Raw genomic sequence first — 27,694 nt, forward strand, 5'->3', positions numbered from 1 at the left:
TCAAGACCAGCCTGGCTAACATGGCAAAATCCCATCTCTACTCAAAATACAAAATTTAGCCAGGTGTGATGCTGTGCACCTGTAATCCCAGCTACTCAGGAGGCTGAGGCAGGAGAATCGCTTAAACCCGGGAGGCGGAGGCGGCAGTGAGCCGAGATTGCGCCACTGCACTTCAGCCTGGGCGGCAGAGTGAGACTCCATCTCAAAAAAAGAAGAAAAAAGACCAGCCCGGACAACACAGTAAGACCCTGACTATACAAAAAAATTTTTAAAAATTACCCAGATGTGGTGGTGCAAACCCACAGTCCCAGCTACTCAGGAGGCTAAGGCAGGAAGATAATTGAGCCTGGAAGGTCGAGGCTGCAGTGAGCGACGACTGAGCCACTGTACTCCAGTCTGGGTGACAGAGCTAGACTTCGTCTCAAAAACAAACAAAAAAATCTGTATGTAGGCCGGGCGCGGTGGCTCACGCCTGTAATCCCAGCACTTTGGGAGGCCGAGGCGGGCGGATCACGAGGTCAGGAGATCGAGACCATCCTGGCTAACACGGTGAAACCCCGTCTCTACTAAAAATACAAAAAATTAGCCGGGCGTGGTAGCGGGCGCCTGTAGTCCCAGCTACCCGGGAGGCTGAGGCAGGAGAATGGCGTGAACCCGGGAGGCGGAGCTTGCAGTGAGCCGAGATCGCGCCACTGCACTCCAGCCTGGGCGACAGAGCGAGACTCCGTCTCAAAAAAAAAAAAAAAAAAAAAAAAAATCTGTATGTAAATGTTCATAGCGGCACTACTCAGAATAGCCAAAAGGTAGAAGCAATGTAAATGTCCATCAAGTCATGATAAACAAAATGTGGTGTTTCTATAGAACGTAGTTATTATTCAGCCATAAAAAGGAATGAAGTACTACTGAACCTAGAAAGCATTATGCTAAGTCGAAGAAGCTGGACACAAAAGGTCACACATTGCCTAAGTCCACTTGTAGGAATATCCACAATAGGCAAATCCACAGAGAGAGAAAACAGATTACTGGGCAGCAGGGACTAGGAGACTGGGAATGGGGAGAGACTGCTTAACGGGTACAGCGTTTCCTTTTAGGATGATGAAAACGTTTGGGAACATTTAGTTTGTGGTAATACTTGCATGACATCGTGAATGTGCCGAACACCACTGAATTACATATTTTAAGTGGTTAAAATGGCAAATTTCATGTTATGTTAATTTTGTCAGAATTTTTTAAAAAAGGAATGAAGGAGTGATACATACTACAACATGGGTGAACCTGAAAAACACTATCCTAAATGAAAGAAGCCAGTTACAAAAGATCACATATTGTATGACTTCATTTCTATGAAATGTCCAAAATAGGTAAATCTATAAAGTCAGAAAATAAATTAGTGGTTATCTAGGGCTAGGGGTCCAGGAGAGAGGGACTGGAGAGTGACTGCTAATGTATACAATGGTTCTTTCTGGGGTGATTAAAATCCTTTAAAATTAGATTATGCTAATGATTGCAAAACTGTAAATCTACTGGAAAACATCAAGATACCCCCCTTTAAACAGGTGAATTTTATGGTGTGTAAATTATATCTCAATAAAGCTAACTTTAAAAAGGAAAAACTTAGGCCAGGCATGGTGGCTTACACCTGTAATCCCAGCACTTTGGGAAGCTGAGGCAGGTGGATCATGAGGTCAGGAGATCGAGACTAGCCTAGCCAACATGGTGAAACCCCATCTCTACTAAAAATACAAAAAATGGCTGGGCATGGTGGCATGCGCCTATAGTCCCAGCTACTCAGAAGGCTGAGGCAGGACAATCACTTCAACCCAGGAGGCAGAAGTTGCAGTGAGCCGAGATCTCGCCATTGCACTCCAGCCTGGTTGACAAATGGAGACTCCGTCTCAAAAACAAACAAAAAAAAAAGAAAGAAATAGCAATGAGATACCAATCCACACCTATTAGAATAGCTACAATCAAAAAAACTGACAATACCAAATACGAATGAAAATGCGAACAGGAACTCTAACATTCACTGCTGATGGAAATACAAAATAAAACAGCCCTTTTGGAAGGCAGTTTGGCAGTTTCTTACAAAGCTAAATACAGGCCTACCATATGATCCAGCAATCACATTCCTGAGGTATTTGATTATCCAAATTGATTTAAAAACTTATAGTCACACAAAACCTGCACACAATGATTATAAGCAGCTTTATTCGTAATCACCAAAACCTGGAACCAAGGATGTCCTTTGACAGGTGAATGGATAAACAAACTGGAATATATCCATACAATGGATTATTTCGCAATAAAAATAAATGAGCTAGCAAACCACAAAATGATGTAAAGGACCCTTAAATGTATATTGCTAAGTGAAAGAAGCTAGTCCAGAAAGGCTACATACTATATGATTTCAATTATAAGACATCCCAGAAAAGGCAAAACTATAGAAATAGTAAAAAACAGTAGTTGCCAAGGGCTTGGGGAAAGGCAGAAAGGGCTTAAGAGCTGAAATAGAATAATCTCATGGAGGTGAAACTATTTCATACAATAATTTAACGGTGGATACATGTTGCCCAGGCTGGTCTCAAACTCCTGGGCTCAAGCAATCCGCCCATCTCAGATTCCCAAAGCAGTGGGATTACAAGCATGAGCCACCACACCCAACCTATGTCATACTTTTAAACATCATTTGAGTGTACTCCTTCTACTTACTTTTTTTTTTTTTAAGATGGGGTCTTACTGTGTTGCCCAGACTGGTCCCAATCTCCTGAGCTCAAGCGATCGTCCCACCTCAGCCTCCCAATGTGCTTAGATTACAGGCGAGAGTCACCGTTCTACTTACGTTTTTTAAAAGCTACCTAAAAACAGCCTCAGGCAGTTTCCTTCAGGAGGTAGTCCAGACAGATCCACGTGAGTATTGCCCCTGAAGACCTTCCAGTAGGACAAGATGTGAAGGTAGAAGACACTGATATTGATAATCCTGACCTTGTGTGGGCCCTAGACTAATGTGTGTGCTTATGTTTTCATTTCCAACAAAAAAGTTTAAAAAGTAAAAAAAAAAAGACAAACGAAAAAAAAGGCCAGATGCAGTGGCACGCAACTCAGGAGGCTGAGGCCAGAGAATCACTTGAGCCCAGGAGTTGGAGGCCAGCCTAAGCAACATAGCGAGACTCTATCTCTAAAAAAAAAAATTCATTTTTTAAATAGAAAAAAGCTTACAGAATAAGGATTTAAAGAATAATATTTCTGTACACCTGTAAAATGCGTTTGTATTTAAGTGTTGTTACGAGAGTCAAAAAACAACAAACATTTTAAAGCTTCTAAAGTCAAAAGGTTACAATAAGCTAAAGTAAATTTACTATTGATCAAAGAAAAAAATTTGATGAATTTAGTGTAGCCTAACTGTACATTGTTCATAAAGTGTACAGTAGGGCACAGTAATATCCTAGGCCTTCACATTCATTCACCACCCCTCATTCACTGACTCGCCCAGAGCAACTTCCACTCCTGCAAGGTCCTCTCGTGGTAAGTGCCCTATTATAGGTGTACCACGTTTATCTTTCATATCTGTCCTGTTCTGTGTTCCGTTCTGTTCTGCGTTCCATTCTGTTCTGTGTTCTGTTGTCTTCTGTCACTCTGTCGCCTAGGCTGGAGTGCAGTGGCGTGATCTCGGCTCACTGCAACCTCTGCCTCCTGGGTTCAATTCTCCTACTTCAGCCTCCCAAATAGCTAGGATTACAGGCGTCCACCACCATACCAGGCTAATTTTTGAGTTTTTAGTAGAGACACAGTTTCACCATGTTGGCCAGGCAGGCCTCAAATTCCTGACCTCAAGTGATCTGCCTGCCTCAGCCTCCCAAAGTGCTGGGATTACAGGTGTGAGCAACCATGCCTGGCCTTTTTTTTTTTTTTTTTTTTTGAGATGAAATCTCACTCTGTTGCCCAAGCTGGAGTGAAGTGGCATGATCTCGACTCACTGCAACCTCCGTGTCCCAGGTTCAAGTGATTCTCCTGCCTCAGCCTCGCAAGTAGCTGGGACTACAGGCACACACCACTATGCCAGGCTAATTTTTGTATTTTTAGTAGAGATGGGGTTTCACTATGTTGACCAGGCTGGTCTCGAACTCCTGACCTCGTGATCCACCCACTTCAGCCTCCCAGAGTGCTGGGATTACAAGTGTGAGCCACCGTGCCTGGTTCCCGGCCCTTTTATACTGTATTTTTATTGTATCTTTTCTATGTTTAGATACACAAATATTCACCATTATGCTATAGCTGCCTAGAGTATCAGTACAGTAATATGCTGTACAGGTTTGTAGCCTAGAAGCAATAGGCTATAGGCTATAGCCTACAAGTGTAGCATGCTACACCATCTAGGATCATGTAAGTACACTATATGATGCTCGCACAATAAAGAAATTGCCCAATGATGCATTCCTCAGAATGTATCCCCCTAGTTAAATTACTTATGACTGTGTACATCTAACAAGAGAGTATCAAAGTGCATGCAGCAAAAACTGACATACCTGAAAGGAGAAATAAACAGCTCCACAATCACAGGGAGTTCAACACTCCTCATTGATGCAATAATTCACAGAACAAGTAAACAGAAAATTGTTAAAAATATGTAAGATCTGAAGAACATTATCAACCAACTTGACATAATTGTTATTTATAGAACACTGCACCCAACAACAGCAAGATAAACCATCTTTTCAAGCACACATAGAACATTCACCAAGATAAACCATATGCTGGACCGTAAAACAAGCATGGAAATATTTTAAAGAATATAAATTGGCTGGGCACGGTGGCTCACGCCTGTAATCACAGTACTTTGGGAGGCCAAGGCAGGCGTACACCTCAGGTCAAGAGTTCAAGACTAGCCTGGCCAACACGATGAAACCCCATCTCTACTAAAAACACAAAAATTAGCCGGGCATGGTGGTGTGCGCTTGTAATCCCAGCTACTCGGGAGGCTGAGACAGGAGAATTGCTTGAATCTGGGAGGTGGAGGTTGCAGTGAGTAACTTTTGTATTTTTAGTAGAGATGGGGAGTGCCACTGCACTCCAGCCTGGGTGACACAGCGAGACTCCATCTTAAAAAAAAAAAAAGAATATAAATTATGCAGCATGTTCTCTGACTACAATGGAATTAAACTTGAGATCATTAACATAAAGATACTATATAAAATTCTCCAGTATTTAGAAATTAAATAATAGTCTCCTAAATAACCCCTGATCAAAAAAGAAACTGCAAAAGAAATTAAACAATATTTTGAACTGAATGAAAAGAAGAAATCAATTTATGAGATGTGGCTAAAACAGTATTTAGAAGGAAATTCATAGCTTTAAGCACCTGTATTAGAAAATAAGAAAGTTCTAAAATTAAAGACATAAATGTCCACCTCAAGATGCTCGGGAAAAAAAAGCAGACTAAATCAAGGGGAAGTAGACGAAATAAACATAAAATGCAGAAATCAATAAAATTTAAAATAAACCAGAAACAATAAATATCAGTATCTGTAGATTAAGAAAAAAGCAAGAGGCTGGAATTACCAATATGAGCAATGATAGAAGGCATATCGTTACAGGTCCTCTAGACATTAAAAAAAGAACAAAGGAATATTATAGGCTAGGCAAGGTGGCTCCTGCCTGCAATCCCAGCACTTTGGGAGGCCGAGGTGGGTGGATCACCTGAGGTCAAGAGTTCGAGACCAGCCTGACCAACATAGTGAAACCCCATCTCCACTAAAAATATAAAATTAGATGGACATGGTGGCGCATGCCTGTAATCCCGACTACTTAGGAGGCTGAGGCAGGAGAATCACTTGAACCTGGGGTACGGGGGTTGCAGTGAGCCGAGATCACATCATTGCACTCCAGCCTGGGCCACAAAAGGGAAATTCTGTCTCAAAAAAAAAGGGGCAGGGGAAGGGAGGGGAGGGGAGGAGAGGGGGGAGGGGAGGGGAGGAGGGGGGAGGGGAGGGCAGGGGAGGGGAGGGCAGGGGAAGGGAGGGGAGGGCAGGGGAAGGGAGAGGAGGGGAGGGGAGGGGGAGGGGGAGGGCAGAGATGGGAGAGGGGAGGGGGAGGGGAGGGGGAGGGGGAGGGGATGCAGAGGGGGTTGGGGAGGGAAGGGGAGGGGGAGGGAGGGGAGGGGAGGAGGGAGGGGGAGGGGAGGGGAAGGGGGAGGGGGGAGGAGGGAGGGGGAGGGGAGGAGGGAGGGGGAGGGGAGGAGGGAGGGGGAGGGGAGGAGGGAGGGGGGGAGGGGGAGGGGGAGGGGGAGGAAAGAGAAAACCTAACTAGTTCCTATATCTCTAAGGACTGCTAGCAACCACTAGAAATAGGAAGAGGCTGGGCGCAGTGGCTCACATCTGTAATCTCAGCACTTTGGGAGGCCAAGGCCAGCAGATCACCTGAGATCAGGAGCTCGAGACCAGCCTGACCAACATGGAGAAACACTGTCTCTACTAAAAATACAATATTAGCCGGGCATGGTGGTGCATGCCTATAATCCCAGCTACTCGGCAGGCTGAGGCAGGAGAATCGCTTGAATCCGGGAGGCACAGGTTGCGGTGAGCTGAGATCACACCATTGCACTCCAGCCTGGGCAACACAAGTGAAACTCTATCTCAAGAAAAAAAAAAAAAAGACAGAAAGAAACAGAGGAAGAGTCAAGGAGGGGTCTTCCCTAGAGCCTACAGTGGGAGCACAGCTCTCCTGACACCCTGACCTCATATTTCTACTTTCCAGAACTGTCAGAAAATAAATTTAAGCTGTTAGAAACCACCCACTTTGCAGTAATTTACTCTGGCAGCCCTAGGAAATTACTACACATATTGAATAATATTTTGGATGTAGTGAAATTAAAAATACATTAAATTTAATTTCACTTATCGCTACTTTTTTAGTGTGGGGGTACTATAAAATTTAAATTACATATTTGATTTATATTATATTTCTAGAGGATAGCATTAATCTAGCCAGCGGCAATAGGCAGTAAAAAAAGGCATACAGATTGGAAATGAGTAAGTACAACTGGATTTCTCTGCAGAAATGATTGTGTATAAAGAAAATCCTGGCTGGGTGCGATGGCTACGCCTGTAATCCCAGCACTTTGGGAGGTCGAGGCGGGCGGATCACAAAGTGAGGAGATCGTAACCAACCTGGCTAACACATTGAAACCCTGTCTCTACTAAAAACACACACACACAAAATTAGCCAGGCGTGGTGGCACAAGCCTGTGGTCCCAGCCACTCGGGAGACTGAGGCAGAAGAATCGCTTGAGCCCGGGATGCGGAGGTTGCAGTGAGCCGAGATCACGCCACTACACTCCAGCCTGGGTGACAGAGCGAGACTCTGCCTCAAAAACAAAAAAACAAAAACAAAAAACAAAATCCTAAATCTAAAAGCTGTCGGCCGGGAGTGGTGGCTCACGCCTGTAATCCCAGCACTCTGGAAGGCCAAGGTGGGCGGATCACCTGAGGTCAGGAGTTCAAGACGAGCCTGGCCATGGTGAAACCCCATCTCTACTAAAAATACAAAAAATTAGCCAGGCGTGGTGGTGCGCGCCTGTAATCCCAGCTACTCAGGAAGCTGAGGCAGGAGAATCGCTTGAACCCAGGAGGTGGAGGCTGCAGTGAGCCGAGATCGTGCCATTGCACTCCAGCCCGGGCAACAAGAGCAAAACTCCATCTCCAAAAAAAAAAGTCAAATCGCCTATAATTGCCCAAATAAGAGGTACAAATGTGAAAAAGGAAGAAAAAGAAAGAAATTCTACATATTAAAACAGCAAGATGCTGGAATAGATAGTAACTCATCTCCCTAACTAGACAATGTGACTGGGGACCAGAAATGATCTTTTAGAAAAAGTAGCATGCAAATGGAATAGTATATATGCAAACACTCTGAGGGAAAAAATTTGAAAGTAGACTGGTGTGGCAGGTACACAGTGGGCAAGAAGATAAGGCTAAAGCAACATGGCCTGTGGGCCACAGGAAATGTTTGTATTATGTAACAGTTCTCAAGTCTATCCATTTTTTTCTACCCCTACCATGCTGTTCTCAATACATGCCTAGGTGCCTTCAAGATGTTCTGGATGATGAACCTGCGGTCTCACTCAAACTGCTCTCCCAATCCCTCCCTCTTAATGGAGCCAAAATATTTAACAGCTTAAATCTTCCAATAGCTCCCTGTTCTCTACAATATAGTCTTAATTTCTTACTTGACTGTAAGACCCTTCATGACACAGCTTCTACTTACTCTCCAGCTTCATACCCACTCCCTCTAAATTACTTGCATATTAATAAACTTCATCACATTTTTTCATTACTTCACGCCTTTTTACAGCAAGTTGTAAGTTTTTAATCAGATGTCTTATTCTATGTAAACCTTCTCTAATCCACACTACACAAGTGTTTCCCTCTGCTCCTGCAGCATATTTTGCTCTATTCTATATTTGTTGTGTTGTAGTTACGGTGCTTATTTATAGGGCTGTTTAACCTATTAGACCTTACTAGTCACCTTTTTATATTATTCTTATTATTATTCCTAGCAGATAGAAAAGGGCCTCTTTAATAGATCCTCTTTCCATAATTTAAAAAAAGATTTATAACATTTATGCTTTTAGGATCTAAGAATCCCTAAATTAAGAGATAATTGAACTGTACATACACAATAAAAAACTAGATTATCAGATGAGAATATCTCCTGGCTAATAAAATGAAAAAAAAAAAGAAATAAAAACATATCAAAGAAAAAATTCAATTCGAGAACAACCTTTAAATATTACAAAAACAAATTAAAATATTACAAAGATATATAAGATGACTCTTCTGGCCAGGCGCAGTGGCTCACACCTGTAATCCCAGCACTTTGGAAGGCCAAGGCGGGCGGATCACAAGGTCAAAAGATCGAGACCACGGTGAAACCCCATCTCTACTAAAAATACGAAAAATCAGCCAGGCGTGGTGGCGGGCGCCTGTAGTCCCAGCTATTTGGGAGGCTGAGGCAGGAGAATGGCATGAACCCGGGAGGAGGAGCTTGCAGTGAGCTGAGATCATGCCACTGCACTCCAGCCTGGGTGACAGAGCGAGACTCTGTCTCAAAAAAAAAAAAAAAAGATGACTCTTCTGTAAACCAACAGATAATAAATCTGGATTGGTAGATAATTAGGTTTGAATGAAACAAAGAACACTTCAAAACATTTAAGCCCCACAATATTACTTAAGTATAAGAGTATAAGAATCACATTACTTCTTATATCATAAGTTAATGTACACAAACTAGTAGCAAGTTATTAACAGAATTATGAATTTATATTTTGATTTTCACTCAATGAATGCAAGTGATACATGCACATCTACAGCCTTTCACCTTGTTTCAATTCAGTTCTCAATTAAATACTATATTGTAGCAGCCCTAATGATCCACTGCAAAGAAAGTAATTCAAAGAAAGTTGACTTTCGGCCAGGCGTGGTGGCTCACGCCTGTAATCCCAGCACTTTGGGAGGCCGAGGTGGATGGATCACCTGAGGTCAGGAGTTCAAGACCAGCCTGGCCAACATGGCAAAACCCCGTCTCTACTAAAAATACAAAAATTAGCTGGGTGTGGTGGCAGGCATCTGTAATCCCAGCTACTCGGGACCCTGAGGCAGAGAGAATTGCTTCATCTGGGAGGCCGAGGTTGCAGTGAACTGAGATCACTCCATTGCACCATTCCAGCCTGGGTGACAAGAGCAAGACTCATCTCAATAAAAAAAAAAAGAAAAAAAAAAGAAAGAAAGTTGACTGTCCCAAAATTTCAAAAAGTAACTTGGCATAGACCCATGGACCATCATATTAGCAAAATAATTTCATTATAGCATTATTTTAAGAGTAAAAAAGTATGGGTCAGACACAGTGGCTCACGCCTGTAATCACAGCACTTTGGGAGGCTGAGATGGGTGGATCGCTTGAACTTAGAGTTCAAGACCAGCCTGGGCAATATGGCAAAACCCTGTCTCTACAAAAAATACAAAAAGTTAGTGAAGTGGGGTGATGCACGCACATGCGCGCACACCTATAGTCCCAGCTATTAGGGGGCTAAGGCAGGAGGATTACTTGAACCCGGGAGGTAGAGGCTGCAGTGAGCTGAGATGCACTGCACTCTAGCCTAGGTGACAAAGTGAGACCGTGTTAAAAAAAAAAAAAAAAAAAAAAAAAAAACAGCCAGGTGCGGTGGCTCACACCTATAATCCCAGCATTTTGGGAGGCCAAGGTGGGTGGATAACGAGTTCAGGAGATCAAGACCATCCTGGCTAACACGGTGAAACCCCGTTTCTACTAAAAATAAAAAAATTTAGCCAGGCGTGGTGGCACGCACCTGTAGTCCCAGCTACTCGGGAGGGTGAGACAGGAGAATCGCTTGAACCTGGGAGGCAGAGGTTGCAGTGAGCTGAGATCGCGCCACTGCACTCCAGCTTGGGCAACAGAGCGAGACTCGGTCTCAAAAAAAAAATTAATAAAAATAACAATCAGAGTAAAAAAGTGGAATTACTAAAATGTTAAACCATGGAAATGGTTAAATAAACTGAGGCAGTAAATAAAACTTTGGACTATTAAAAGCCATAAAATAACAGTAATATACAGCAACAGGGAAAGCATGTTAAATTAAAAGACAATTATATTAACATTAATCACAGAATTATACACAAGCACAGACAGGATTAGAATATTATACTACTACATTATAGAAGTATAACAGCATTAGAGTACAGAAAAATATAAGTGTTAGATAGGGGAGAGTAATTTAAATTTTTTCTTTTGAATTTCTTTTAATCATGTTACATTTTTTCCAATAAAAAGTTTTCAAAGGCTGGGTGTGGTGGCTCACACCTGCAATCCCAGCACTTTCAGAGGCGTAGGCAGGTGGATCACCTGACATCAGGCCACCTGGCCAACATAGTGAAACCCCTTCTCTACTAAAAATTCAAAAATTAGCCAGGCGTGGTGGCAGGCACCTGTAATCCCAGCTATTTGGGAAGCTGAGGCAGGAGAATCGCTTGAATCTGGGAGGCAGAGGCAGGAGAATCGCTTCAATCTGGGAGGCAGAGGCTGCAGTGAGCCGAGATCAAACCACTGCACTCCAGCTTGGGTGACAAAGCGAGACTACATCTCAAAAAAAAAAAAAAAAAAGGTTTCAAATACCATGTTAAGCTCTATTACATCCACATACTTAACATACGTAGAAAATGTTTTAAAGCTTTAAACTTCTTCCTGCAAAGTATTAAGTTTCAAATTTCAAATAATAAAACTGCGTAATTTTGGAATATCCTACAATCTGATGCTAAAGACCTATTGTTTTACACCAGCTGTACTATGCAAAATCCTTTCCCCAAATTTTAGCTGATAAAAAGGAATTTCCCATTCCAACAAGGCATCCCTTTGCTACGTCTATCTGTCAAACTGACAATCTATGGCACCAGTATAAAGAAAATTAACATTTTAATTCAGTTATTATGAAAGCTTATCTGCCCTTGCTATTCAGCAAACATATTACATTGGAAATTCAAATTATGACAGAAATTCCGTTTGGCAAATCAAAAATACAAATGAAACAACCTGCCACTGACTCAGCAACTTTCTTTTTTACTTTACAACCTGTACTTAAGGTGCAAGCCTATGACTGAAACCTAGCTTTCAATTTTTCTTTTTTTTTTTTTTTAATCAGGCAGCCTCCAGAACCAGAGTAGGCTCTAAGAGATTCCCCTAGCTTTCAAACTGAGCAGCAAAGCCAATGCAAAACCAGTATTTGTTTTGGCAGGAAGCTCCAGTGAAAATATGAGATGTTTTGGTCTTAACTGGCAGATACACAAAGAGCAAAGAAAGGTGCCTTATTGAGTTATTATTTATAATGTAAAATCCCTTGTGTATAGCTACAAATTCACTTTTATTGCAGATAATATGTTTCTTTATAGAAAGTAGCTCAACCAAATAATCTCCCAAATTTGGCACCAGGAATTGTTACAGCCTACACACCACTACAGTTCCTTGTAATTTAAAACATTTGCGTTTTAAGAATAGTCTCCACACTCCAACTATGCTGCCAATTTCTTCAGCTAAAAGCTTAAGTTTATACTACAAAATACTGTAGTTACTCTCGACAATAGAATGCACTCATTTACAAAGCCTACAGGAGTAAATTACTCCAATATGCAACTTCAAAATTTCTCCAATATACAACGACAACATTTCTAACATCATACCTTTTCTATTACCCAAATCAGTAAGTCTAAATAGTAGTACTGTACACTGCACGAGGTACTATTGGGCAAAGTCAAGTCGCATATGATCAGTTCACTACAACAGGTTATACAAAAGATCAGACCCCTAATCTCAATAAACTATTTTGCAAAATGGTCAACGGAGATACCAATGCGGAGGCAAGTGTGGACTGAGTGGCAGAAAACCCTTTGCCACTACAGAAAAAAAAAAAAACAAGTCAAAGCAAGCCTATATGACAGGCAGATCATGTTCATGAATACAAATCTAACTTCATTGCCGACTTCCCAGTCTCACAGCAAGACGGCAGTTTACCAACTCTTTAACAGTAATACAAAGAACAGGACAGAAAATATAGTTTCTTTTTTGCATGTTATAGTGATCAAGAATAAAGGATACCTTTAATGTTCAAAGATGAAAACTTCCTTTTGCAACTAATATTGCTCTTACCGCGTGTACACAGAAAAATCATACAACGCTCTGCATTTCTGATAGAGTAATACACACTATCACATCAAATCAAGTATTTATCCAGAACTTAGCGCCGTAGCACTAACGTTCTCCCCTCTCATTATACACAGACCGGAAGGGAAAACCTATTCCTACATAAATTAGGGCCTAGGAAGAACGCCTCAACACGGGTTTGCACACAATTAAGCAGGCTCAGTGGGTCAATTTCTCAGGCTACAACGCTTGACAGTATCTCGGAGGCACAAAGAGACAGCTGAGGGTTCACTACTGGAAATGACACTTTCCCTCAAATTTGCACAAGTACCCGCGGTAACTACCCTAAATTTTCCCGTGTGACAAACATACATAAGGGGAGAAGGAGGCGGTACTATTTAAAAACTGGGTAAATCCTTATTAGTGCAGATAAAAGACGGTCTTCGAGAGGGAAAAGGTCTATCAAGCAGAAAAGGGGAGAAAAAAAAAAGACGTGACAGCATTCTTAAAACAGAAAAAGTTACAGCTCTTTACAGGAGTCAGCCTTAGGACTTCATTCCTTGGTTTTGTGTTTAGTCACTCCAGAGTTAAAAGGATACTGCCCTCCTAGAAAGTCATCCCCGACAAAAAAGCCCTGAGGATCGGCCACAGTAAGACAGAGAAGGAAATGTCCTCAATTCACCAGAGACACCTGCCCAGGTCCCCCTCCTCCCCGTTGTCCCCGACACTTCTCAGTCCCCCGACTCCTCTCGAGACTGCCCGCCACCCCTGGCTCTAGCTCTCCGCTCTCTCAGCCTCGACCCCCTCTGGGAAGCCCCGATCCTGCTCCCTCCGCACCCCGGCCCCCACCAAAGCGGCCGTCGCCCCGGCGGTCCCCCGGGCCCAGACCCCTCGCACTTGTACGCAAACGATTCTCATGGGCCCGGCGGGCGACGCGGGGAGGCTCTTCAGGGGCAGCCTTTCCCCGACTGCATCCCGCAGGATCCGGGGACTCCCCGCCCCCGGAAACCGCGGAGAAACTAGGCCACGAACGCCAGGCGCGGCCACTCTCCGCCTCCTCGGCGACCCCCCGCGGGCCAGCCACTTGGAACTCAGCCCTCCGGGCTCTACCTGTCCGGCGCCCTCCCAGCCTTGCAGCGCAGGCCCCGCGAGGGCACGGCGCAGGCTTCCTCCGCCAAAGGCCCCGCGCCGCAGCCTCACCTGCTGCCTGCTCCTCTGTCAGCGCAGCCCCGACACGGCTTCTTCCTGGGGCAAGAAAGCACCGGATTCGCGGCCTGGGCGCGCTCGGCAGGGCAGGGCGGGGGACTAGCTCCAGCGGCCGCCGCCGCCTCAGTCCGGTCTGCGCCTGCGCCGCCTCGCGGGCAGGGTCTCCGAGGGGCGCCGCCTACAGCCAGGGGCAATGGCCGGAGTGCTGGCCCGCGCGGGTGCCTCCGCGCTGTGAGCCGTCGGACAGTGCGGGCGGCGCGTCGCCTAGGAGCTACCCGCGGCGCCGCCGTCCCAAGACCTGACCGCCATGTTTCTGTTCCCTTTTTCTCCCCCGCCTTCCGCCCCTTTCCATAAAACAGCACTTTCTTTTCCCCCTCCCTCTCCCTTTCCTCCTGCGGGGGCGGGTGGAAAAGGGCGGGGGGGGGGGGGGAGAAGGCGCAGGGAGGAGGGGGGCGGGGCGGTGCTCAGGCCCCTCCCCCGGGGAGGGCCGAGGCCCTGCAGCCACCGCTCCCCTCCCCCGCCCGACCCCTGTGCGACCCCCGCGGGGCGCGTGGTCTGAGCCTTGCGGGTCTCCGATCCCCTCCTCAGCGTTCGCGCGGCCGAGCCTGCAGAAACAGAGCTGGGGAGAAAGCGCTCTGGAGGCCGCTGTGCACCCCTTCCTGCAGAGCTCAGACTGGCGGTGTGATGTGGGTTTATTGCCTTGGCCTGAGGCAGGTGGCGGCTGCTTCTCTCGGAGTTTTCAAAGACAGGGAAAGTGATGCCGAGTGGCTGAAGGTCACTGAGGACAGTGCCGGGAGATACGTGAAGATTCCTTCCCAGGGTGGGAGCTGGAATTCCCACGCATGAGTAGAGGGCTCTAGAGAGACCGGCGCGCTGGCGCTTCCCGAAACCCCTTGGCTCCGGTGCACCATGTGAGTCCCTGGCCGCGCTCGGTGTCTCTCCTTCGGCCCAGATTTGGGGATGGGAATTCCTAATGGAGAAATCGCTCATTTGCATAGTCAGTACCCTCACGCCTCCTAAGTGTAGCCTCATTGTCGACACAGACGCCTGCAGAGTCGTTTCTCTATAATGCAAATTTTGCAGGATATTTTTGAACAACGTTTTTGAGTTATCATAGTAAATGAAAAAACAATTACTAGTTATTTAGGAAGAAGGAAATGGTTTGAAGTAGAGATAACTTTTTTACCTCTGGGGGGAAAAAAAGGCGAATGACTTCAGATTCCATGGCAGGTCAAAATCAGAACTGGTAAGATTTCTGCATATCTGGTGAGTATCCACATAAATAATCATTTTCCTGAAAATTACACTCTCCTTATTTAATCTGTATTTTTGCATAAAAATGTGAGATTATACCTGGGTCATAAATGCACTGCTGTCCATTTATTTCTGAAGCTTATTGCATAGCCATGGATAATTTGAGTTTTATATTCAATAGCAGAAACTATTTTTCTAACCACGTAAGCAGTCAGAATTGATTTCAGAAGAAATGCGCAGCAATAAAAGTTTAGGCTTATTTAATAACAGTTTGGGGCCAATTTGGTCCCCCTGGAAACTATCTTTAACATTGACAATCCGAAGAGCAAAAGTTTAAGAAAGGATCTAATACTTCAAAACTTAGCTTGTGGGCCGGACGCGATGGTTCACGTCTGTAATCCCAGCACTTTGGGAGGCTGAGGCGGGCGGATCACCTGAGGTCGAGAGTTCCAGACCAGCCTGACCAACATGGAGAAACACTGTCTCTACTAAAAATACAAAATTAGCCGGGCGTGGTGGTGCATGCCTGTAATCCCAGCTACTCGGGAGGCTAAGGCAGGAGAATGGCTTGAACCTGGGAGGCGGAGGTTGCAGAGAGCCGAGATTGCGCCATTGCACTCCAGCCTGGGCAACAAGAGCAAAACTCTGCCTCAGAAAAAAAAAAAGAAAAAAGAAAAGAAACAATGAAACAAAATTTAGCTTGTGGGCTTCTTTTCCTTCCTTCCCAAAGTCTAAATTAATTAGCAGTTTTAAAGCAATATAAACGAGATTTTTTTTTATTTACATATATATTTTTTAATTTTTCCTCATCCCAACTAGAAAAGGAAAGACAAGATTTCTTCGCCCCCTCCTTTTTTTTGGACACAGGGTCCCCCCCTCTGTCACCCAGGCTGGAGTGCAGTGGCACAAACAGGGTTCACTGCAGCCTTAACTTCCTGCCACCTCAGCCTCCCGAATAGCTGAGATGGTAAGCCTGTGCCAACCACCCACCCACACCCCACTAATTTTTTTGGGGGGTTAGGGGAAGATATAAAGTCTCACTATATTGCCCAGGCTAGTCTTGAACACCTGAACTCAAGCAATCCTCTTACCTTAGCCTCCCAAAACTCTGGGATTACAGATATGAGGCACCGCGCCCAACCAAGACAAGATTTCTTAATGGGTACATTCATTTCATTAGCTCTCAGAGATTCAGAGTTTTTTTTCTCTCTCTCTCTCTCTCTCTCTTTTTATGGCACCCACAGAAATGAAAAATGGATGAGGCCAGTATCTCTCTTCCACTTGACTTGATTTTTCTCACTTTGCAATGGAAGGCTTAGGATTTTCTTTAATTTTTCTCACTATCTTAATCGTCCTATAGATTTACCATAGATTTTTCACTGCCATTTTCCACCAAAAATTTCATAGAATGAACTTGAATGTTTTGGGACTAATTTTTCATGTGAGTTAACTGTTCTCAGATCTGGAAGTTCTTGATTCAGCAACCTTCCCAACTGCATGCTTAGGGGCCCAGAACTGAAATAAGTTCATTTGAAATTTTATATATATATTTATATATATATATATATTTTTTTGAGACAGAGGCTTGCTCTGTTGCACAGGCTGGAGTGCAATGGCATCGTCTTGGCTCACTGCAACCTCCACCTCCCAGGCTCAAGCGCTTCTCCTGCTTCAGCCTTCTAAGTAGCTGGGACTACAGGCGTGCGCAACCAACCACACCCGGCTAATTTTTTGTTTTTGTTTTTGTTTTTGTTTTTGTTTTTGTTTTGGGTAGATAACAGTGTTTTGCCACGTTGCCCAGGCTGGTCTCAAACTCCTGAGTTCAAGCAATCCGCCTGCTTCCCGGCCACCCAAAGTGCTAGGATTCTAGGTGTGAGCCACCACACCCGGCCTCATTTTAAATTTTAATATAAAGACTGGGCACCATGGTTCATGCCTGTAATCCCAGCACTTTGGGAGGCTGAAGTGGGTGGATCACCGGAGGTCGGGAATTTGAGACCAGCCTGACCAATGTGGTGAAACCCCGTCTCTATTTAAAAATACAAAAATTAGCCAGATATGGTGGTGGGTGCCTGTAATCTCAGCTACTAGGGAGGCTGAGACAGGAGAATCTCTTGAACCCAGAAGGCGGAGATTGCAGTGAGCCGAGATCTCACCGCTGCACTCCAGCCTGATGGACAGAGCGAGACCCTGTTTCAAAAAAAAAATAATAATATTTGACTGTATAAAAAGTAGGAGAGTCGGAGAGCCCAATATCAACATAATTGTTATAATGATTATAGTGTCACAGTTTTAGTTGGGCCTATGTAGATAGAAGAATGCATAGGAAAAAATCAGCTCATCGAAGAGGGGAACACAGACATTCTAGCAGAAAGCTCCTTCTTGCTGCCTTCTGACTGGGCGTGGTCACTGCAGATTTCTGTGGAACTGTGACACAAAGGAGTGGAATGAAAATGTTGAAAATTTCCTTAAGATATTTTTGGGGCCGGGCGCGGTGGCTCACACCTGTTATCCCAGCACTTCGGGAGGCCGAGGCGGGCAGATCACCTGAGGTCAGGAGTTTGAGACCATCCTGGACAACATGACGAAACACCATCTCTACTAAAAATACAAAAATTAGCCGGGCGTGGTGGTGTGCGCTTGTAATCCCAGCTACTCAGGAAGCTGAGGCAGGAGAATCGCTTGAACCCGGTAGGCAGAGGTTGCAGTGAGCCGAGATTGCACCACTGTACTCCGGCCTGGGCAACAGAGCGGGACTCCGTCTCAAAAAAAAAAAAAAACATGATTTTTTTTTTTTTTTTTTTTTGAGATGGAGTCTTGCTCTGTTGCCCAGGCCAGAGTGCAATGGTGTGATCTTCGTTCACTGCAACCTCTGCCTTCCAAGTTCAAGCAATTCTCCTTCCTCAGCCTCCTGAATAGCTGGGATTACAGGCACGCGCCACAACACCCGGCTAATTTTTGTAATTTTTAGTAGAGATGGAGTTTCACCATGTTGTTCAGGCTGGTCTTGAACTCCTGACCTCGTGATCTGCCCGCCTCAGCCTCCCAAAGTGCTGGGATTACAGGCATGAGCCACCATGCCCAGCCCCGCTTCAAAAACTTCTAATCATTGCCCTGTGAGGGCAGGGTAATATATATCACAGATGTGTATTTATATGTTTTTATTCTGGATGCCTAGGATCTAGCAGAGTAACTCATATATATTATAGTCTCTCAGAAACTAATTGATGGGCCAGGTGTGGTGTCTCAAGCTTGTAATCCCAGCACTTTGGGAAGCCAAGGTGGGCAAAATCGCTTGAGCTCAGGAGTTCAAGACCAGCCTGAGCAACATGGTGAATCCCCATTTCTACCAAAAATACAAAAAGTTAGCTGGGTGTGGTAGTGCAGGCCGGTAGTCCCAGCTACTTGGAAGGCTGAGGTGTGAGGATCACTTGAGCCTGGAAGGCGGAGGTTGCAATGAGCCAAGATCGTGCCACTGCACTCCAGTCTGGGTGACAACTAGACCCTGTCTCAAAAAAAAAAAAAAAAAGTTAAAAATAATAATAATAATAATTGATGAATGCCTGGCATAAATCAGTCTATGCTTCTCTCACTTTCTTTCTCTCTGTTCTTGGGTAAGTTACTTAACTTTTCCTCATCTGTAAAGTAAGTAGAATGATATTCACAAAGAAGATCATTTATTAATTTACAATAGGCTATAAATATTAAACACATCAGTTCAGGAATCAATAATCAGCACATGTGATAGGCAGCCTCTCAGTATGGTTTACAACAATTCCTGCCTCCTGCCATTTATATCCTTGTGTAATCCCCTCCTATTGAGTGTGGGGTGAACTTACTTACTGGTTTCTAATACACTGAGTACTTCAAAACTGATAAGATAACTCTAACAGGATGAAATGATAAAAGACTGTGGCTTCAGTCTTAAATTCTTTGTCTCATCCTCTTGGATTGCTTGCTCTTGGGGAAACTAGGTACCATGCCATCAGGTTTCCTTGTGATTTTGATTAGAAGTGGATCCTCCCCAAACTGAGCCTTGAGATGACCATGGCCTCAGCCACCATCTTGATTGCAGCGTCCTGAGAGACCGTGATCCAGATCACCCAGCTAAGCCACTCCCGGATTCTTTAGTCAAAGAAACTGTGAGGTAATAAATGCTGCTTCTTTCCAGCTGCAAAATTTGGGGATAATTTGTTACACGACAACACATAACTAATACAACAGTATCTGGAAGGTAACAAGTCCTCATTAATGGTAGCTCTTCTTTTAGTGAATAGGACTGGATTCATTCAGCATATGACTTGGCATCCTGTAATGCTGATCCAAGCTTATTTTAATACCATAATGATAGTGTTTACAATTGCAGTAAGAAAAAGTAGGAAAAGTGGAAAGACTGACTTTTGGTTTTTGTTTTTTGTTTTTTGAGACAGTCTTGCGCTGTCGCCCAGGCTGGGGTGCAGTGGCGCGATCTCGGCTCACTGCAACCCGCGCCTCCCTGGTTCACACCATTCTCCTGCCTCAGCCTCCCAAGTAGCTGGGACTACAGGTCCCGCCACAACGCCCAGCTAATTTTTTGTATTTTTAGTAGAGACGGGTTTCACCCTGTTAGCCAGGAAGGTCTCGATCTCCTAACCTCGTGATCCACCCACCTCGGCCTCCCAAAGTGCTAGGATTACAGGCGTGAGCCACTGCACCCAGCCGGAAAGACTGACTTTATCTCATCTGTTATTTATAAACCACCTTTGATAGAAGAGAAATTTGTTAAGAGTGTGTTTCATATGTTGTCTAGGATTTGCTTCAAAATAATCCGTGGGAGATGGGGAGGAGTGCGGGAAAGAGAAGGGAGTAGGTAGGGGGTAGGTAAAAAAGATTAGACACATGTGGAAGTTGGGTGATTGGTACTTAAGAGTTCCTTTCCTTTTTATGGCTTTTTGAATTTTTCTGTAATAAAAAAGTCTTCTTTTTTAAGTATTTTATGGAATCAGAAGTTTGGAGCTGAATGCCAATCTTTAGAGATCATCTATTCTAATTAACTGATTTGATAAGATGAGGAAATTAAGCCCCAGCCAAATTTACTGACTTGTCCAGAGTCTCTCAGTCTCAGTTTTGGTGATTTCATATTTACATACTGGGGAGAAATTACTCACTTCAAAGTTCTTTTGATTGATTGATTGATTGATTGATTGATTGATTGCCAGCCTCAGAAGTCACATAGCTCACCAAACAGTAATTTGTTTGAGATTTCCTAAGAGAGCCTCCACAGCGTTAAAATTCAAGCCTGGTCTCCACTTTCCAATATGTAATCTGCATGTGGTAGACTGGCGAGTTATTTGGCTCCAGTCCCCCAACTCATTAATTTTAGAAAACATGGTATTTGAAGGCCCAGTGCTTCACACCTGCAGGCACCGTTAGCCACTGTTTTAGATTTTTAAGTAAAGTAACATCAACAAACACTAAATCTGTTTTATTAAACACTAAATCTCCTATTTAAATGACCCAGAATATCCCACCCTTCGCAGGGAGTGTTAGCACACGCTTCTCTTTGTGCTCCCTCCCATATCTTATCTTGCTAGGACTCTGTCTCAGCATTATCAAAGTGGGCTAGAGTCTCTTGGTACTCAGCACATTCTTTATCTGGCTTTCTTTTCTAGGCCTACAGGCCAAACGTGGCTGGGCAAGGAGTGGGAAGGACTGTCACGAGGCTTCTCATCTTGAGTGGGAGGAGAGTAAGTGATCCTGAGAACAGTATCTTAATAGGTCATAAAGAAGAGCAGGCGTTAGCAGAGGGAGGAAGACAGAGAAAGGAGTAATGGGCAGGAAGATAGTCTATATGAGTATCTGAGACATAAGACCTGCTGCCCATAGCTGGCTTTTTTTTTTCTTTCTTTCTTTCTTTTTTTTTTTTTTTTTGAGACGGAGTTTTGCCCTTGTCGTCCAAACTGAAGTGCAATGGTGCGATCTCGGCTCACTGCAAATTCTGCCTCCAGGTTCAAGTGATTCTTGTGCCTCAGCCTCCCGAGTAGCTGGGATTACAAGGGTGCGCCACCACGCCTAGCTAATTTTTTGTATCTTTAGCAGAAACGGGGTTTTACCATGTTAGCCAGGCTGATCTCGAACTCCTGACCTTGGGTAATCTGCCTGCCTCGGCCTCCCAAAGTGCTGGGATTACAGGCATGAGCCACTGCGCCCGGCCCATAGCTGGCTTTTATGGGCTCCCTAAAGTATTTTATGTGAATGGAACAGTCCTCTGCCCTCAGTCTTTCCCCACTATTGGGTATTAGTGTCTGTGCTGACTTGACTACTACTTTAGCATTTACCTCCAAATATGGCCAATTTCCCTAAGTGGCACTTGTCCACATCCGTCTATAATAGTTAGCTATGTTCCTGTTTCCCACCTTAGAGGACCGTTGTCTGTACTGACTGAGCTTGATTCTTACCTGCTTCCCCGAACCACTTTTTCTGGGCCTCAGTTCTGATGTTCCTCACATCATAGCAAATTGTCCTGACCGTAGATCCAGAAATATATGTGTTATTTCAAAGATTACACCTGGTGAAGTAGCTCCCACCTGTAATCCCAACACATTGTGAGGTTGCAGCAGGAGGATTGGTTGAGCTCGGGAGTTCAAGACCAGCCTAGGCAACATAGCAAGACCTTGTTTCTACTAAAAAAAAAAAAATCCAAAAGAAATTAGCCATTTGTAGTGATGCACGCCTGCAGTCCCAGCTACCCGGGAGGCTGAGGCAGGAGTATCGCTTGAGTCTAAGAGGTCACGGCTGCAGTAAGCTGAAATCTTGCCACTGTACTCAAGCCTGAGTGACAGCACAAGATTTTGTCTCAAAAACAACAACAACAAAAAAGATTAAATTTTAAAAATACTGGCGTTCATTTTGGCCAGGCATAGTGGCTCACGCCTGTAATCCCAGCACTTTGGTAGGCCGAGGCGGGTGGATCACAAGGTCAAGAGATGGAGACCATCCTGGCCAACATGGTGAAACCGTGCCTCTACTAAAAATATAAAAATTAGCTGGGCGTGATGGCGCGCACCGGTAGTCCCAGCTACTCGGGAGGCTGAGGCAGGAGAATTGCTTGAATCTGCGAGGTGGAGGTTGCAGTGAGCCGAGATCGCACCACTGCACTCCAGCCTGGCAATAGAGCGAGACTCTGTCTCAAAAAAAAAAAAAAAAAATATATATATATATATATATAATAGAAAACAAAGCAATAATACATAAACAAAAATAGTAGTAAACTTTTCTGTATCCATCACTCAGCTTCAACAATTATGTTAATCTTTTTTTTTTTTTTTCTGAGACAGAGTCTAGCTCTGTCACCCAGGCTGTAGTACAGTGGGGCTGTCTTGGCTCACTGCAACCTCCACTTCCCAGACTCAAGCAATTCTGCTTCAGCCTCCTGAGTAGCTGAGATTACAGGTGCCCACCACCACACCCAGCTAATTTTTGTATTTTTAGTAGAGATGGGCTTTCACCATGTTGGCCAGGCTGGTCTCAAACTCCTGACCTCAACTGATCCGCCCGCCTTGGCCTCCCAAAGTGCTGGGATTACAGGCGTGAGCCACTGTGCCTGGCTAACTCATGTTAATCTTGTGTCGTGTATATTTCCACCGACTCCTCACCCCCCGTAAGTATTTTGAAACAAATACATATTATTTCATTTTTAAATATTTCAGTGTATATCTCTAAAATATAAAAACATTTTATTTGTTTTTGTTTTTGTTTTTTGAGACAGTCTCACTCTGTTGCCCAGGCTGGAGTGCAGTGGCGCAATCTCGGCTCACTGCAATCTCTGCCTCCCAGGTTCAAGCGATTCTCCTGCCTCAGCCTCCAGAGTATCTGGGTCTACAGGTGTGCACCCCCACGCCCAGCCAATTTTTGTATTTTTAGTAGAGATGGGGTTTCACCACATTGGCCAGGCTGGTCTCGAACTCCTGATCTCAAAGGATCCACCCACATCAGCCTCCCAAAATGCTGGGATTACAGGCTTGAGCCACCGCGCCTGGCCTATTTGTTTATTGATTTATTTTAGAGATAGAGTCTTGGTCTGTTGTCCAGGCTGGAATGCAGCAGAGCAGTCATAGCTCACTGCATCCTTCAACTCCTGGGCTCAAACAATCCTACCACCTCAGCCTCCCACGTAGCTGGGACTACACGTATGATGCACCACACCAGCTAAGATAAAGACCATTTTTATTATTGTTATTATAACAATAATACACTTTGTCACTTTGTCACCCAGGCCAAGTACAGTGGCATAATCACAGTTCACTGCAGCCTTGACCTCCCAGGCTCAAGCTACTTTCCCACCCCAGCCTCACTAGCAAATAGGACAACAGGCGTGCACCACCGCATCTGGCCAATTTTTGTATTTTTTGTAGATACAGGGTTTCACCATGTTGCCCAGGCTGGTCTGGAATCCCTGGGCTCAAGCAATCTTCCCACCTTGGCCTCCTAAAGTGCTGGGAGTATAGGTGTGACCCCACGCCCAGCCTGGTTCTGCTTTTTATTGGACAAATATTTATTGAGCATTTACTGTGTGTCAGGCATAGGAACAGGAGGTGGATATACAGTGGATCCATACTATTCATGGATTCCATACTTGTGAATTTACCTACTTTCTAAAATTTATTTGTAAGCTAAAAATCAATATATATGGCCTTTTCAGTCATTCATGGGCATGTACAAAGAAGCAAAAAATTTGAGCCACTCGGCTGGGCGCGGTGACTTATGCCTGTCATCCTAGCACTTCGGGAGGCCAAGGCGGGCAGGGGCAGATCACGAGGTCAGGAGATTGAGACCATCCTGGCTAACACAGTGAAACCCCATCTCTACTAAAAATACAAAAAATTAGCCGGGCGTGGTGGCAGGCGCCTGTAGTCCCAGCTACTTGTGAGGCTGAGGCAGGAGAACGGCGTGAACTCAGGAGGCGGAGCTTGCAGTGAGCTGAGGTCGCGCCACCGCACTCCAGCCTGGGCGACAGAGGGAGGCTCTGTCTCAAAAAAAAAAAAAAAATTTGAGTCACTCAACATTCACATTCCCAGCTGATGTTAAACAAGGCAAAACTCTGCCTTCTTATTTCAGCTCTCAAACTGTAAACAAGTGGTCCTTTTCACAGTCTACTTTGTGCCGTATTTTTTGCATTTGTGCTTTTTGTTGGTAATTTTGCTGTTTAAAATGGCCGCAAAGGGTAGTGCCGAAGTGCTGGTTACTATTCCTAGGCACAGGAAGGTTGTGATGTGCCGTGTGGAGAGAAGATGGATTAGATAAGCTGTGCTCAGGCACGAGTTATACCGCCTTTGGCGGTGAGTCTGAAGTTAATGAATCAACAATGTGTATTAAATTAGATGTCTTTTTCTTTTCCTTTGTTTTCTTTTTTTTTTTTTTTGAGATGGAGTCATATTCTGTTGCCCAGGCTAGAGTGCAGTGGCATGATCTCGGCTCACTGCAACCTCCGCCTCCCGGGTTCAAGCAATTCTCTGCCTCAGCCTCCCGAGCAGCTGGGATTACAGGCACCCACCACCATGCCTGGCTAATTTTGGTATTTTTAGTAGGGACGGGGTTTCATCATCTTGGCCGTGCTGGTCTTGAACTCCTGACCCTGTGATCCACCCGCCTCGGCCCTGCAAAGTGCTGGGATTACAGGCGTGAGCCACTGCACCCGGCCGATGTCTTTTTCTTTTGTTTTGAGACAGGGTCTCTCTCTGTCACTCAGGCTGGAGTGTAGTGGCACGATCACAGCTACTCAGGCGGCTGAGGCATGAGAATTGCTTGAACCTAGCAGGCAGAGATTGCAGTGGGCTGAGATCGCGTTACTGCACTTCAACCTGGGTGACAGAGTGAGACTCTGTCTCAAAAAAAACATGGCAGGGGAATTAAGGTTGCAAATGGATTAAAGTTGCTAATCAGACGACTTTAAGAGATCATTCTGGATTATCCAGATGGCCCCAATATAAACAGAAGGGGACTTTAGAAGTGGAAGAGGGAGGCAGAAGAGTCAGCGGGATATTGACAGTGGAAGAATGGTCAGAGAGATGCAGTGTTGCTGGCTCTGAGGGTGGGAGGAGGTCATGATGCAAGGAATATAGGCATCCTGTAGAAGCTGGAAAGGACTAAGGAAGTGGATTCTTCCCCATAGTCTCCAGAAAGGAACACAGCCCTGCTGACACCTTGATTTTAACCCAGTGGTACCTGTGTCAGCCTTCTCTCTTACTGAACTATAAAATAATAAATTCATGTTTAAGCCATTAGGCTTTTGGTAATTTGTTACAGCAGCAAAAGGAAACTAATGCAAACCACAATGTTCTTTTTAACTAAGTAGGTTTACCTGATCTACCTTGCAGAATGCCATGGCAGATTGTGTTTACAACCATGCTGGACACACTAGGAGTAAAAATCATAAGATATGCTCATCTCTAAAGAACTTAAATAGCAATTAGAGAAACAAAGTTTAAGGAGCATAAAACAGTTACTGATTGTGTGGTACTGACTGTGAATGCAGTAAAGGAAGTAAGAAAAAGTAAAGGCTACAGCAGTGTTTCTCAGACTTCATTGCACATTAGGGTCACTTAGGGATCTTTTAAAAAGTCTGAAGCAACATCTCATACCAATTAAATCACAAATTATTGGGTTGGGACACAAACATCAGTATTTATTAAAGCTCAGAAGTGATTCCAGTGGACAGATAAGTTTGAGAGCCACTGAGCTAGAGTCATCTGAGAAGGCATCAAGGAGTGGGATTTGTACTGGTTTTTGAAGCATAGGTGGAATTTGATTAGCTGGAGAGAAGGTGGAAATTTTGATGAAAGTATTCCTAATAATAATTACAGCAAATTGCCATTTCCATTTCGATCAGAACAAATGGTTTGTAAACGTTACTTGATAAAAGGAATGAAGTGTCATCATTATTCAAATAAATAAAATATTGTTCAATACAGCCAAATTTCTAAGATTTAACAAACAAATACATTAAAAAATATTCACAACTGAGCTCAGTGGCAGTGGCTCATACCCTAATCCCAGCACTTTGGGAGGCTGAGTCAGGAGGATTACTTGAGCCCAGGAGTTTGAGGTTACAGTGAGCTATAATGGCACCACCACACTCCAGCCTGGGCAACAGAGCAAGACCTGTCTCAAAAAAAAAAAAAAAAAAAAAAGAAGAGACTGCCTGCATTTCCCAAAAATGGCTAGTTTTTTTGTTTTAATTTTGCCGGGCACAGTGACCCACACCTGTAATCCCAGCAATTTGGGAGGCCGAGGCAGGCAGATTGCTTGAGCTCAGGAATTCAAGACCAGCCTGGACAACATGGCAAAACCCCATCTCTACAAAAAAATACAAAAATTAGCTGGGCATGCTGGCATACTCCTATAGTCCCAACTACTCAAGAGGCTGAGCTGGGAGGATGGCTTGAGCCCTGAAGGCAGAGACTGCACCACTGCACTCCAGCCTGAGTGACAGAGCCAGACCTCGTCTCAAAAAAAAAGTTTGTAACATAAACTGAAGAGCCTAGGCCAGGCGCAGTGGCTCACACCTATAATCCTAACACTTTGGGAGGCCAAGGCGGGCGGATTGCCTGAGCTCAGGAGGTTGAGACCAGCCTGGGCAACATGGCAAAACCCCATCTCTACTAAAAATACAAAAAATTAGCTGGGCATGGTGGTGCACACCTGTAATCCCAGGTACTCGGGAAGCTGAGGTGGGAGGATCGCTTGAACCGGGAGGCAGAGGTTGCAGTGTGCCAAGATTGCGCCACTGCACTCCAGCCTGGGTGACACAGTGAGACTGTGTCTCAAATAAATAAATAGCCTATTGATTGAGAGCCATGTGTAACCTGTATCACTGATCATTTTGAGATTTCTGTTTAAATAGTTATGTATAAAGTTGATTTGAGGAAAAATAATGTGTTAATAGTTATTTCATAGATACGCAGGAAATTCTTAGGCTTCCTAGAACTAAACTATTGCAATTCTTTGTTGGAAAGGGAGTCCTTCCTAGAATAAGTTCTTGGTTTTAAATTATTTTCCTATAACATTGTGCCTTAAGAGCATTACAAGGTTGGAAGAAGCAGGGAATAGCACTCAATAATAAAACAGAATAATCAGTTTCTCAAGGACTCTATTTGTCCTGCTCGCAGCAGCCCTCTTCAAACACATTTCTCACTAACATGGTTTCAACTGTAATGGAGATGTGCTCGCTTTGGCAGCACATATACTAACTGTAATGGAGATAAATTTGGACTTTAGATAAAAATTTTCCCTACCAAGTGCCTTATTAAAGTTTGTCACTTTCTCCTTTATATGAAAGTGCCAAGTTTTAGACTATGTGCTAAAATTCAGCCACCTTGCTTTCTGTGAGATTAATTTTCCTGCCTGGCAAGGTGGCGTTTAGCAGAACTGGCAATATACATTATTCATAAATATCTTTATTTTTCCAAATAATGGCAGTTATAATGGTTTAACCTTGTGACAGACACTTCAGACAATATGGACTAACAGATGTGAGTTCATATTCTGGCTCTGC

The 27,694-nt window shown here is 44.3% G+C and overlaps 2 protein-coding genes across 6 annotated transcripts in view; one reads left to right on the plus strand and one right to left on the minus strand.

The window, feature by feature from the left end:
• Positions 1-14,324, minus strand: part of DENND4C (DENN domain containing 4C) — a 136,660-nt gene extending 122,336 nt beyond the window's left edge. For both annotated transcript variants that reach the window (XM_003822602.7, XM_008976179.6), the window contains exon 1: positions 13,903-14,324. The gene's annotated coding sequence lies outside the window, so the exon portion shown is untranslated. The remainder of the gene's footprint in view (positions 1-13,902) is intronic.
• A 96-nt stretch (positions 14,325-14,420) lies between these two features.
• PLIN2 (perilipin 2) overlaps positions 14,421-27,694 on the plus strand; it is a 118,695-nt gene continuing 105,421 nt past the window's right edge. For 2 of the 4 annotated variants that reach the window (XM_034967218.3, XM_055092093.2), the window contains exon 1: positions 14,421-14,819. The gene's annotated coding sequence lies outside the window, so the exon portion shown is untranslated. The remainder of the gene's footprint in view (positions 14,820-27,694) is intronic. The other 2 variants (XM_055092095.2, XM_055092096.2) reach the window with 1 other exon arrangement.

Source organism: Pan paniscus, chromosome 11 (assembly GCF_029289425.2).
Source record: "Pan paniscus chromosome 11, NHGRI_mPanPan1-v2.0_pri, whole genome shotgun sequence".
Lineage (NCBI taxonomy): Eukaryota > Metazoa > Chordata > Mammalia > Primates > Hominidae > Pan > Pan paniscus.